Raw genomic sequence first — 13,348 nt, 5'->3', positions numbered from 1 at the left:
GTACGGAAAAGAGAGAATGAGAGAGAGGACAGGAGAAAAGGATGATGGAGAAGAGAAGAGAAGCATGCATCCCACTTACTGTACAGCAGCACCCGCTGCAGGGGCCTTCAAAGGAAACTCTGCCCTGATATGAAAATCCATAATGCAAACAGTAATGAGAGAGAGAGAGAGAGAGAGACGCTGTCTTTTCTGACAAGAATGCGAAGCCTTGCGGGAAGAGTAACTGTCGTGTCAGATAATTGTCTGAACAAAACAAAATATGCAAAAAGAAGTACGATGCTTGTGTAATATAAATCGCCAACCGTCTTCATTCACAGTGGTTTATCAAGAATATCTAGATCTGATGTCTTAAGCACCATATATTGCTCAATATTCAGATTAGTCATTTGAAGAAACTGCTAACCGTGAGTATTACACATTGGTTTTTGCATTTTTTTTATGGCCTAAGCTATTCTGAGTGAATTTTATCCTGTTGGCAATGTTCCCTGTAATTAATTTTTTTTTTGCTGAGCAGAACTTTTCTCTATCGGGCGGACATTTCGGCCACCTGAGCAAAAACATTCTTTATAATAGACCTGTACACAAAAATAAGTATCTTTTAAATTAACAGGTTTTCTCAGTTGCTTTGGTGCATTTCTCAAATCATCCTTAATATTTGCAAAACAGTTAGAGCATTTCTCAAAACAACTCGTATAGCAAAACACCATGGATTACCTGCAAAATTGCTCAAAAACTTGCCCAAAATCCTTAGTTCATCTCTCAAAAATAAATATCTGTGAACATGTCAGTGCCATCAGAATGACAAGTCCTTGTGTCATAGTTTATGGATAAGACAGTCAAATTGCTTAGTCATGTTGTCAATATACAGTTTTTCTCAGTCACTTTGGTGCATTTCTCAAATCAGAAATGAAATTCTCAAAACTACTTGTACAACCTCCACATCATCTAGTCATTTATACACATCATAAAACCAGTTTCTCATTCTTTTGAACAAGTTGCGATTGCTTTTGTACATTCATGCAATTGATTACGCACGTTTATCTGCGGTTTCCTACATTATCATCTCAAAATATATTATATAGTTTTCTGTGCAATAGTCTTACCCCTCAAAACATCTAGTCTTTAGTTCATCGTATAAGTCATTAAATGCAAAATGCTTAATCTAGTTGTCATAAACTGCCAAGCACACTTTTAATTTTTTTTTACACATTATTATTAGACTTTTTGTAAATTTGGCATAAATTGTGCAAGTGAATCTTTACTAATGAAGAGAATGTAGATCAACCAATGATAAACCATTTCTCTGAAATAGCTCAAAGGTTCATCTCATGAATCTTCAGTTGGAAAGCTTATACTGTATAGACAGAGGACAACACAAGAGTTACAAATTCTGAAAATTTAGTTATTTTCATCTTTGTACCCATATTTCTTTTTCCTTTTCTATATCACAATGACATTGTAAAGGTTTTTTTTATTGTTATTTTTTTGGGTCAGACCACTAGTACTGTAAAAGTGTAACTGGGAATTCTATCCAGTCTCTTTCAATCAATATCCCACATACAGTAATGTGTAAAAGTGTACATTTGAAATGGATATACGGATATATAAGCATATGGCATACTGTTCAATACAGTAACTGTCATCCAAAATGTTGCCATAGTTTACATCAGAACTTCCCTCCAGACACTGTTATATTGACAACATGACTAAGCGATTTGACTTATCCATAAACTATGAAACAAGGACTTGTCATTCTGATGGCACTGACATGTTCATTGACACAGATATCTATTTTTGAGAGATGAACTAAGGATTTTGAGCAAGAGACTGGCTTTTGCAGGTAATCCATGGTGTTTTGCTATTTGTACGAGTTGTTTTGAGAAATGCACTTACTGTTTTGCAAATCTCAAGGATGATTCGAGAAATGCAAATACCAAAGTAACTGAGAAAAACTGTAACAGTGTACTCTGGAGGGATGTTCTGATGTAAACTATGGCTACAGTTTTGGATGACAGTTACTGTATTGAACAGTATGCCATATGCTTATATATCCGTATATCCATTTCAAATGTACACTTTTACACATTACTGTATGTGGGATATTGATTGAAAGAGACTGGATAGAATTCCCAGTTACACTTTTACAGTACTAGTGGTCTGACCCAAAAAATAATAATAAAAAAACCTTTACAATGTCATTGTGATATAGAAACGGAAAAAGAAATATGGGTACAAAGATGAAAATAAGTTCATTGTCAGAATGTGTTACTCTTGTCCTCTGTCTATACAGTATATGCTTTCCAACAGAAGATTAATGAGATGAACCATTGAGCTATTTCAGAGAATTGGTTTATCATTGGTTGATCTACATTCTCTTCATTAGTAAAGATTCACTTGCACAATTCATTCCAAATTGACAAAAAGTCTAATAATAATGTGTAAAAACAAATATAAAAAGTGTGCTTGGCAGTTTATGACAACTAGATTAACCATTTTGCATTTAATGGCTTATACGATGAACTAAAGACTAGATGTTTTGAGGGGTAAGACAGAAAACTATATAATAAATTTTGAGCAACATGATATTAGCAAATGATAGTGTAGGAAACCACAGATAAATGTGCGTAATCAATTGCATCAATGTACAAAAGCAATCGCAATTTTTTAAAAAGAATGAGAAACTGGTTTTATGATGTGTATAAATGGCTAGATGATGTGGAGGTTGTACAAGTAGTTTTGAGAATTTTATTTCTGATTTGAGAAATGCACCAAAGCGACTGAGAAAAACTGTAATGTGCTATTTACATTTGATTTGACCCTTGATGTAACTAAATGATGCGAATTTTACTTTACCTGAGAATATTTTTTTTTACAGTAGCCTACTGTGTAACCAAGAAATTCTATTAAAAATAATTTTAAAAAATCTCACGCAGAACAGTTCAATTCTTTATAATAATATTATACTCAGAACACATTTACAACCACATAACAAAAAAGCATATTTTACGGACCGAACCCCAAGTGAGTGACACTGATGGAACGATCCATAACCCAAATGAAAGACTGTAAACTCTCTTCTCCCTCTTGACATCTCATCACTTCATATTTTACTGCTTCACCAGCGGCGTGAGGTTTGAGCGTTTGAAGCGTTCAGCAGCAATAGCTCATTGTGGGACTGAATCTACAGAGACGCAGGTATGAAGACGATGGAAAGAAGCTGTTTTATCTAGGAAAAGGTGCTGTGAGATTTGTAAGCACGGTTAAGGGGAAATGTGGTTTCATGAATGTGAAAGAATACCTGCAGGAAATCGAGTTTAATAGCAGTTGGATAGATAGATAGATAGATAGATAGATAGATAGATAGATAGATAGATAGATAGATAGATAGATAGATAGATAGATAGATAGATAGATAGATAGATAGATAGATAGATAGATAGATAGATATTTGAATAAACAATTTGAAACTGTTCAGTCTCACTTCTTTAAAGCAAGCATTTGGTTTATCAAGTCTCATTCAGTCACTTGCCATTTAGCAGATGTTATTCATGCAGAGAGGCTTACGGAGCATCAGTGCTCAGTCACGCTCAAGGTGAGAAGGTCAGACTGATCGCTGATCCTCTCCAGTTCCTCTATCACCTCGGCTGAGAAACTAATTGACAACATCTGTGCAACCTAGAATCCAGTCTTCAGCCGTCTGGCGGGCTCTGATACAGGCTGTTAAAACTATGAAGGTCAGACAGATCAGAACAGACTAACAGATGCCACAACAATCACTGTTCTAGAACAAGAAAAAAAAAAGGAAATAATTTTTTTCTATAAGCAAGGTAGCATTTCACCCAAAAAAAGAATCATTTTAACCTTTGATATAATACTGTAGATAAACAAAACGATAGATAGATAGATAGATAGATAGATAGATAGATAGATAGATAGATAGATAGATAGATAGATAGATAGATAGATAGATAGATAGATAGACAGACAGACAGACAGACAGACAGACAGACAGACAGACAGACAGACAGATAGCCAGCATTTGGTTTATCAAGTCTCATTCAGTCACTTGCCATATGTACATTTAGTATTGAACCGTACAGTGTTTTGCACTGTATTATGTCATTCTGCAATGTTCTGTAATGTATTGTCTCATTGAAATGTAGTACTGCAGTATGTCTGTGTGCTGCTAATCAATTCATCACTGTAATCCATGATCTATCCATGGGCGCTGCACATGCGCCTGTCTTCCTAATCCATGCAGTCTACAGGGACACACAGTAACAGAGCCTGTCTCTCTTCCCCTATCAGCCTCTTCCACCCCATCTCTCCTGGCACTCATTTACTCCTTAGCTGACTCCCTCTTCTTCCGTCCTCAGTAGCTAGTGAGGAATTTAATTCCCATCTTTTCAGTGGGATGCACGCGGTCACCTCAGCACTAGATAAATGTCACGGTTGGTAAACCGTGATCTCTGGGTTTTGCACTTTGTGGGTGAAGTCTGTGTGTTACGTGTCAGCACTGATTAGTTTGTGGGCGTCTCCGTTAATTGTCATCAGCAACAGCTGTCACTCATTACTCATCCCTATATATTGGCTTGTCTAGCGTCTTGTGTTCGTGAGAGCGTTGTTTCATGTTTGTGAAACTATGCTTTGCTTTCTTGTGTGTTTCTGCGTTGGATGTCCGTGTCTCCCCGGAACCCCGTCCACTCTACGCAACCCACCACCAAGCAACACCACTTACCTTCGGCTCGCTTCCCCGCAGTTCCTGTGTCACCCTCTCCTGCTGCCAACTCACCTCCGCCTTCCGGATTCATCATTCATCACCACCATCTTGGACTGTGCATTCCTCCCAGCGTTATTTGTGTCTCAGTATTGTATTGTTTCATTGTCTTCATTAAATCTCATTAATCTCGCACTTGCTTCCTTCCACTCCTTCACCCAGTCATTACAGAACGCTCTCACCAAACATGGAAGCAGCGAGCACCACTTCACTGTCTGAATTCATTCACCACAGCATCAACCACTTGGATCAGCAGCAGGAGAGCATCGTGAACACCGGACACGCGATCCAAGCACTGGTGACACAGGTGTCCGAGCTCACCCAGCAGATTCATCAACTCACCTCTCCCACTGCGCCCACCGCACCGCCTGCACCGCCCGTCCCCTGGGAGACCTCCCAGGACCACTTCCGGCCAGAGCCGCAACTTCCGGCGCCAGAGAGTTACTCCGGTGAGCCAAACTTTTGCAAGACTTTCCTTAACAAATGTTCCATGCATTTTGCATTGCAGCCCCGCACCTTCGCGACAGAGGAGTCCAAGGTTGCATTTGCTCTTACCCTACTCTCTGGCAGGGCCGCCTTATGGGGGACGGTGGTGTGGGAGAATCAACATCCGTGTTGCGCCTCGTTCCACTCCCTCTCCGAAGAAATGAAACGGGTCTTCGATTGAGCCGCGGCCGACAGGGAGGCCGCTCACCAGCTCTCGGACCTTAAACTAGGAAAATCATCAGTGGCGGACTATTCCATTCAGTTCCGCACCTAAAGTGCCTCCGCCTAAAGGCAAACTTTACTCTCTTTCTATTCCGGAGAGGGAGGCCATGGAGGAATACATTTCTGATTCCTTGGCATCGAGGTTCATCCGCCCTTCCTCTTCTCCAGCGGGGGCGAGATTCTTTTTTGTGGGTAAGAAGGATGGTTCTCTGCGACCTTGTATTGACTACCGAGAGCTGAACAACATCACGATAAAGAACACCTATCCGTTACCGTTGATGTCTCCAGCTTTCGAGAGGTTACAGGGAGCATCTGTATTCACAAAATTGGATTTACGTAACGCTTATCATTTGGTCCGCATCAGGAAGGGGGATGACTGGAAAACCACCTTTAACACCCCTAGAGGGCACTTTGAATATTTGGTGATGCCGTTCGGGCTCTCCAACTCGCCTGGGGTTTTCCAAGCACTCGTTAATGACGTGTTGAGAGACATGGTAGATCAGTTTATATATGTTTATTAATGTGTATTCCATGCACATTCTGTCCCCTTCCTAGGGTATATCGTCTCGTCAGAGGGAATACGTATGGATCCTGACAAAGTTAAGGCTGTGATAGATTGGCCATCTCCAGATTCCCGTAAGGCCCTACAGCGGTTTCTGGGGTTCGCCAATTTCTATCGACGTTTCATTCGTAATTTCAGCCAACTAGTCTCACCTCTGACGGCCTTGACCTCCCCCAGTACTCCGTTCAGGTGGTCGGATGCAGCCAAAACTGCATTTACCAACCTCAAGAGCCACTTCGTTTCGGCTCCCATCCTTGTAGCCCCTGATCCCACACGACAGTTTGTGGTGGGGGTCGACGCAACCGAGGTGGGGGTAGGAGCAGTTCTTTCCCAGGGTGCTGCGTCGGACGATAAGATGCATCCCTGCGCGTTTTTCTCTCATCGGTTATCTCCTGCTGAACGCAATTATGACATTGGTAACAGAGAATTGTTGGCCGTCAAATTAGCTTTAGAGGAGTGGCGTCACGGGTTGGAAGGTTCAGGGGTACCTTTCATTGTTTGGACCGATCACAAGAATTTAGAGTACATTAGAACTGCCAATAGACTCAATTCCAGGCAGGCTCGGTGGGCACTCTTTTCGTACCGCCCGGTTTCCAAAAATGTCAAACCCGATTCTTTGTCACGTCTTTTTGATCCCTCCGCCCGCTGGGTGACTCCCGAGTGTATTTTACCTGAGAAAATAGTTGTCTCAGCACTCGAAGGTCAAGACGGCCTTAGAAGGGGTAACGCCTCCGCCCGGTTGCCCACCGAATCGTTTATTTGTGCCGGAAGAGTTACGGTCCGAAGTTATTCAGTGCGGTCACTGCTCTAACGTTGCTTGTCATCCAGGGATAAGCCAAACAAAGGGGTTAGTTAAACAACTATTCTGGTGGCCACTTATGGCTCGTGATGTCCACGATTTTGTTTTAGCTTGCTCAGTTTGCGCCAGTGGTAAGTCATCTAACCGGCCTCCTGATGGGCTTCTTCAGCCGCTGTCTGTCCCTTCGAGACCCAGGTCACATATCGCACTAGATTTTGTTACCGCCCTCCCGCCCTCTAATGGCATGATGGTCGTTTTGACCGTAGTGGACCGGTTCTCGAAGGTGGTACATTTCATTCCCTTGCCCAAATTACCGACAGCCAAGGAGACATCGGTCACTGTCCTAGATCATGTCTTTCGGTTACATGGCCTCCCGGTAGACGTGGTTTCTGACAGGGGATCCCAATTCATATCCAAATTTTGGAAAGAATTTTGTAAGTTGCTAGGAGCGATGGTTAGCCTGTCTTCGGGTTATCATCCCCAGAGTAACGGGCTTCTGAGCGAGCCAACCAAGATTTAGAGAGAACGTTGTGATGTTTGGTCTCCAAGAATCCTTCTTCCTGGAGCCAACAACTCTCTATGGTGGAGTACGCTCACAATTCGTTACCAGTGTCAGCGACGGGCCTCTCTCCATTTCAGTGCAGCTTAGGTTACCAGCCACCAGCTTTTCCTAGTCTGGAATCTGAAGTCGCAGTCCCCTACGCTCACACATTTGTCCAGAGGTGCCACCGCACCTGGACCAGAGCCCGCGAGACTCTGCTCCGGATGAGGGAGCGCACTAAGGCCAAGGCCGATCGCCACCGGTCAAAGCCTCCCATTTACGTCATGGGTCAAAAAGTGTGGCTTTCAACGAACAATATTCTTCTCCGTTCCATTTCTAACAAATTCATTGGCCCGTTTACTATCACCAAGATCATTAGTCCGGTGACAGTCCGCCTCAAACTACCTCCAGCGTACAGGAGGATACATCCCGCCTTCCATGTGTCCAAAATTAAACCCGTGTTTTATTCACGTATTAATCCGCCTACCCTGGTTCCCCCGCCGCTGCGTCTCGTAGATGGGGAACCGACCTATTCGGTTAATCGTATCCTGGACTCGAGATGGAGGGGAGGAGGATTCCAGTACTTGGTGGACTGGGAAGGTTACGGTCTGGAGGAGAGGAGTTGGGTACCTGCTAGGGACGTACTGGATCACTCCCTTATTGATGATTACAATCAGCAGGTTTGCCCTTCTGGGAACTCCAGGAGGCGTTCTTAGAGGGGGGGGTACTGTCACGGTTGGTAAACCGTGATCTCTGGGTTTTGCACTTTGTGGGTGAAGTCTGTGTGTTACGCGTCAGCACTGATTAGTTTGTGGGCATCTCTGTTATTTGTCAACAGCAACAGCTGTCACTCATTACTCATCCCTATATATTGGCTTGTCTAGCGTCTTGTGTTCGTGAGAGCGTTGTTTCATGTTTGTGACCTATGCTTTGCTTTCTTGTGTGTTTCTGCGTTGGATGTCCGTGTCTCCCCGGAACCCCGTCCACTCTACGCAACCCACCACCAAGCAACACCACTAACCTTCGGCTCGCTTCCCCGCAGTTCCTGTGTCACCCTCTCATGCTACCAACTCACCTCCGCCTTCCGGATTCATCATTCATCACCACCATCTTGGACTGTGCATTCCTCCCAGCGTTATTTGTGTCTTAATATTTTATTGTTTCATTATCTTCATTAAATCTCATTAATCTGGCACTTGCTTCCTGCCATTCCTTCACCCAGTCATTACAATAACACTGCAGAGAGCTCATCTGCTCTATAATGATGTTTCTGTGCGTTTGCATGGTATGTTTTGGATGTTATCTTGCAAATGTGCTAAATCAAGTGTGAAGCTTTACAGCGTGTGAGTTAGAGAAAGAAAGAGAGGCTGTGGTCAGCAAGAGCAAAATTTAAGCTCGTCAACCTAATAAAATCACTGCGGAGAGGGCTTTTTCCTGCAAGGTATTGTGTGTATGTGTGTGTGTTTGTGCATGTTTAAACACACAGCTAAGTGATCTATTTAGAAAGCACTTCACTCATTATCTCAGACCAAATACACATTCTGCCAGCATGCCAGTCTTTCCTTTACACATACTGATGCAATCACGTCACTTTAGATAAAAGCATCAGGCAAATGCATAAATGTATTCATCAAACATACTGAAGAATTGAGATGTAAACAGCAATCGAGGTTTCTAAATACAAATAAATGACAACAATAAATAAATAGTAACAATACAGATTGCTTAATGAATTATATATATATATATATATATATATATATATATATATATATATATATATATATATGTGTGTGTGTGTGTGTGTGTGTGTATATATAATTACTAGGATACATTAAATAGATCATAAATGACAGTAAAGACAATGTTATAAAATAGTTATATTTTATTATTAAGAAAATAATACTGTTCTTTTAAACTTTCTATTCAAATTACAATAAAATATAAATATAGAACATAAGAAAAATTTAACAATTTAACAAATATTTTTTACATTTTTAATTGTATTTAATATTTTAATTTTCACAAACTGTGGATACTATTTAAAGCCACATTTAAAAATATATATATATATATATTTATTTAAATATATAAAATTAAAACATTATGCTTCTTCATGTGTTACTTGGCTTTTTTGCAGTGTATTTATTAGCTGTTTTGGAACATTCTGTGAAATGGGGACATTTCCAAATCCAAGGGGGACAACACACCAAATCCCCAAAACAAGGACATCTGGTCACCCTATTTTACAAAAGTATAGTAGATAGTCTTTTCTAAAGACCTTTTATCCATTTTCCACAAACAATTTGTCTGTCCACTTTTATGTCTCTCTCTAACACACAGTCGTACTCCTCTGGGTATCTGAATCTACTTCCAACATCAGCTTTTGAAATTCATTGACAGAGAGACAGATGTTCATGACATCCCAACAGCAACACATCCTCATGATCCTTATTCCTCTTTTTTGCTTTGTCATGCACATGCAACTTTTCTTTCTCTCTTTATCTCAAACACCAAACACACACCGTCCCATCGAGACTCAGGTATTGTTGTGATGAGTGAAGCATTACCATCAGATGCTGCATGACTCTCAGAGGTATGAGATGTACCATCAACAAACTGTACAAATCAAACAAGAAAACATTCGCCTGGTGCAGCGGAGCAGCAACTACAAATACTTTGCTGTTTTTGTGTTACGGTCCTATAATGTGATAGGCATCCATCGTGTTAAAATACACGAATGGAGCTGTAAAGTCTTTGGAGGGTTTGATGCATTTAAGGATCTAATATTACATTCAGACAATCAGACAGATGTTAATCATGGCAGTCAACCAAGACTTCCATCATCATCCTCTGCCACATATCTGCATCTTAATGGTTTGTGTTAGATTGTAAAGCTGAAGTAAAATAAATATGATTATGAATGTTTTTCATATCCCAATTTTAACATTAAAAAACAAGTCAACCATTTGTAGATTGGTATTCCCAAAGAGCGTGAACACTGTGACTTTCAGAAACCTGTTTGGAAAGAATCATTATTTCTGCAATTCCATTTGGTGCTACTAGGGGTGTTGCACTTTAGACACTTCACATTTATGGATCCATATTCTGAACTTTTAGCGTTATTGTTTGACTAATGTTATTTTTCCAAAGTCAACTTCACAGAAATGATGTTAGTCAAGATGTCTTGCATGTTTAAAATAATTTTAAATGTTAAACAGCCTGTTTTTGCTGCTGTACCTTATGTTTTAATTGGTTAAACTCTTCAAACTGCAACTTTTTGCTACTTGGCATCAATAAATGGTTTAATAAAAAGACAGCTTTATGTTGTTAACATTAAACATCTGTTTGTTGTTGATTGGATGGCGGCAGATATGAATTCTAGTTTGCGGTCAATTGTAAGAAAGGAGAGGGGTTTAAGCAGGCAAAATGATTGGAGAACTCTGGCGCTTCAGCAGAAGACCCAGTTATAACATTCAGATTAAAAATTTCAACAAAAAATTACATGAAACATAGGCGTGGATGAATCATTCACAATAAGATCATTAAGATTCATTTAGAAAACAAAGAGGATGAATTTACTTTTCATGCCAATCTAAAATCACCTTCACTATTATTTCAGATCTTTTTACTTTGAAATAATGTCTTCAAACAGAAAAATCTTAAGAAAAGGCAACAATGAGAGTCAGATTCAAATTACTCTCCTCCCTACTCATCCTTTACCAACAAACATCTGCTTGCTCAGTGTTCGCTAGGAATTCTGGGCCCTGTGGACCCTCTCCTCGCAATGGGCCCCTGTTACTCGGTTCCACTATAACCCACTGAAATACTATGCATCTGCACACATGAATGAATATGACGTTAACAAAATTTTGTTGTTGTGTAAATGAATGGCCAAAACATAAGTTCTATTTTTTTTAAATGTAGGCTTAATCGCCTTATGGCTTACACTAATATCGTGTATGACTTTTATACTTCTGTGGAAAACAAAAGAAGATCTCAGAGTTTTTGTTCATGCAATGTCAATGGAGTCCAATATTGCTTCTTCAAAATATATTCTAAAAGAAGGTTTTAAAACAACATGCTGAAAGTAATATTATTTTTAAGTGAACTAACTGTCATTATGGTTTGAAATGACCAATTTGTGCTCCATTCAGCACAGGAGCCATGAAAGTCAATAATATTTGCCAATTTATCATGGATTGATGGGAACGTCAGCCCGGGCTTCTCTTCCTCCATTCATCCCTTTCTCCACAGCTCAATTCTCGCTCCTCTCACTCCACCTCCTCTGCTGTCATATCTCTTGGCTTCCCTGTTTTTCAGTCCATCAGATATGCCTCCCTCCCATCTCATCTCATGGTTTAATCACAAAGATATTTCCTCGCAGATCAAACTACCGTACACTTCCAGAGCTCTGCTTCCACCTCAAAAGCACCTTTGTTCCTTCACCTTCCTGTCTCGAAATCACTCTGTTTCCCGCAGAGGATGGACTTTTCCCTCTCGGATCACTCTTTCTCCCGTCTGTCTCTCCAGCGGTCTCACTCTCTCTGCGGTCCATGAGATGATGGAGAGACAGTCACCACATCCCATCGGTCCATGGCATTTGCTCACACACTTACAGGAGTTCATATAGCGCGTGTGCACAGTCCATTAAAATCCACATGCATCTGCCTGTCTGTCTCTCTCTGCCTGTCTGTCTGTCCCTCCAACTCTAGAAGACTAGAACAAAAAGTGCCTTATGAATAATGATTCAAATGCAATCAAAACTGGAGCTTCAGCATTAAGTAGGATGAAAACGTGGATGCAAAGCTCTCAGTATCTGTCAGTGTGAAACCAGAAGTTTGTGGTTTCTCAATGGATCATTTCTGCACTCAGCCTGCTTCATGATGGGAATCTTCAGTCCTAGAGGATAACGGTGATGCAACGCCACATACCTGCTGAGGCTGGTGCTGTCTGTCCTCTCCTCTCCTCCAGTCTGCTCACCCACCCTCGCTTTATCTTTCAGTGCTGTGTTACACAGCCTCGTCCTCCTTCATTTCTCCTGTAACACCCATCCTGATCTCTCTCTCGGTCTCAGATCTGTGTCTTCGGTGGGAACCACTAGCCTATTGCTGGTCGGTGTGGTGTGTGTGAGTGTCTGTGTGTGAGTATGTGTGTGTACGTGTGTGTGCATGTCCGCATGGCACAAACTGAGCTCATCTGATATTCATATAAATCCCCACTCCACCAGAAGCCCCCCCTCCTCCTCTTAAAGGTACAGTGAACCGATACTCTACACATGGGCTCAGCAGGTTCATGGATTGAACCATCATGAGGGAAAGAGGGGGAGGGTCGGATGGGTGAAAAGGGGGGGAAAAAGAAGGATAATTGCCGGATGGCAACACTATGAACCACAGAGTACATGATTTGCATGTACAGCTCTGGAAATATTAAGCCAGGAGAGAAGAATTGAAATACAGATAATGAAGGTCATCTCTAATCAATTGATTAATGATGCACTGCACAAAAATGAGTAATTCATAAAAAGTAATTATACTGTATTAAAACACAGACTCTAAGCAAGTGCATATAATACAGTATTATTTTACAAAATATATTTTAAAAAAATCTGAATTATACATATTTTTTAATTAATATATTAAAATAAACATTCTGTAATCGATCAGTAAATCAAACATTTAATGACACACTACACAAAAATGAAATGAGTATAACAAACAAATGCCAAAAATATAATACTAATATTAAAACAATATAAATTAATTTTATAATATGATATTATAATACAAACTTCAGAATGTAAAAGCAAATGAAAGTGTTTTAAGATTGTAATAAAAAATGTTGATACATCTTAAATTGATTTGCTGTATTATGTTGGTCATCAGGTAAAAATGAACTGATCAGCAAAGGCACTTCGGAGAGGACAAACGTGAGAAGCTGAAATTCAATCCACTTCTGTCA

The 13,348-nt window shown here is 40.5% G+C and overlaps 1 protein-coding gene across 4 annotated transcripts in view; it reads right to left on the bottom strand.

Moving 5' to 3' along the window:
• Positions 1–12,617, bottom strand: part of LOC132124290 (SRC kinase signaling inhibitor 1-like) — a 65,293-nt gene extending 52,676 nt beyond the window's left edge. For 2 of the 4 annotated variants that reach the window (XM_059535244.1, XM_059535243.1), the window contains exon 1: positions 12,322–12,616. The gene's annotated coding sequence lies outside the window, so the exon portion shown is untranslated. Of the gene's footprint in view, positions 1–12,321 lie in introns of all 4 variants that reach the window. The other 2 variants (XM_059535242.1, XM_059535245.1) reach the window with 2 other exon arrangements.
• Positions 12,618–13,348: the final 731 nt, after the last annotated feature.

This window comes from Carassius carassius, chromosome 42 (assembly GCF_963082965.1).
Source record: "Carassius carassius chromosome 42, fCarCar2.1, whole genome shotgun sequence".
Lineage (NCBI taxonomy): Eukaryota > Metazoa > Chordata > Actinopteri > Cypriniformes > Cyprinidae > Carassius > Carassius carassius.
This window is presented reverse-complemented; position numbering and strand designations above follow the sequence as displayed.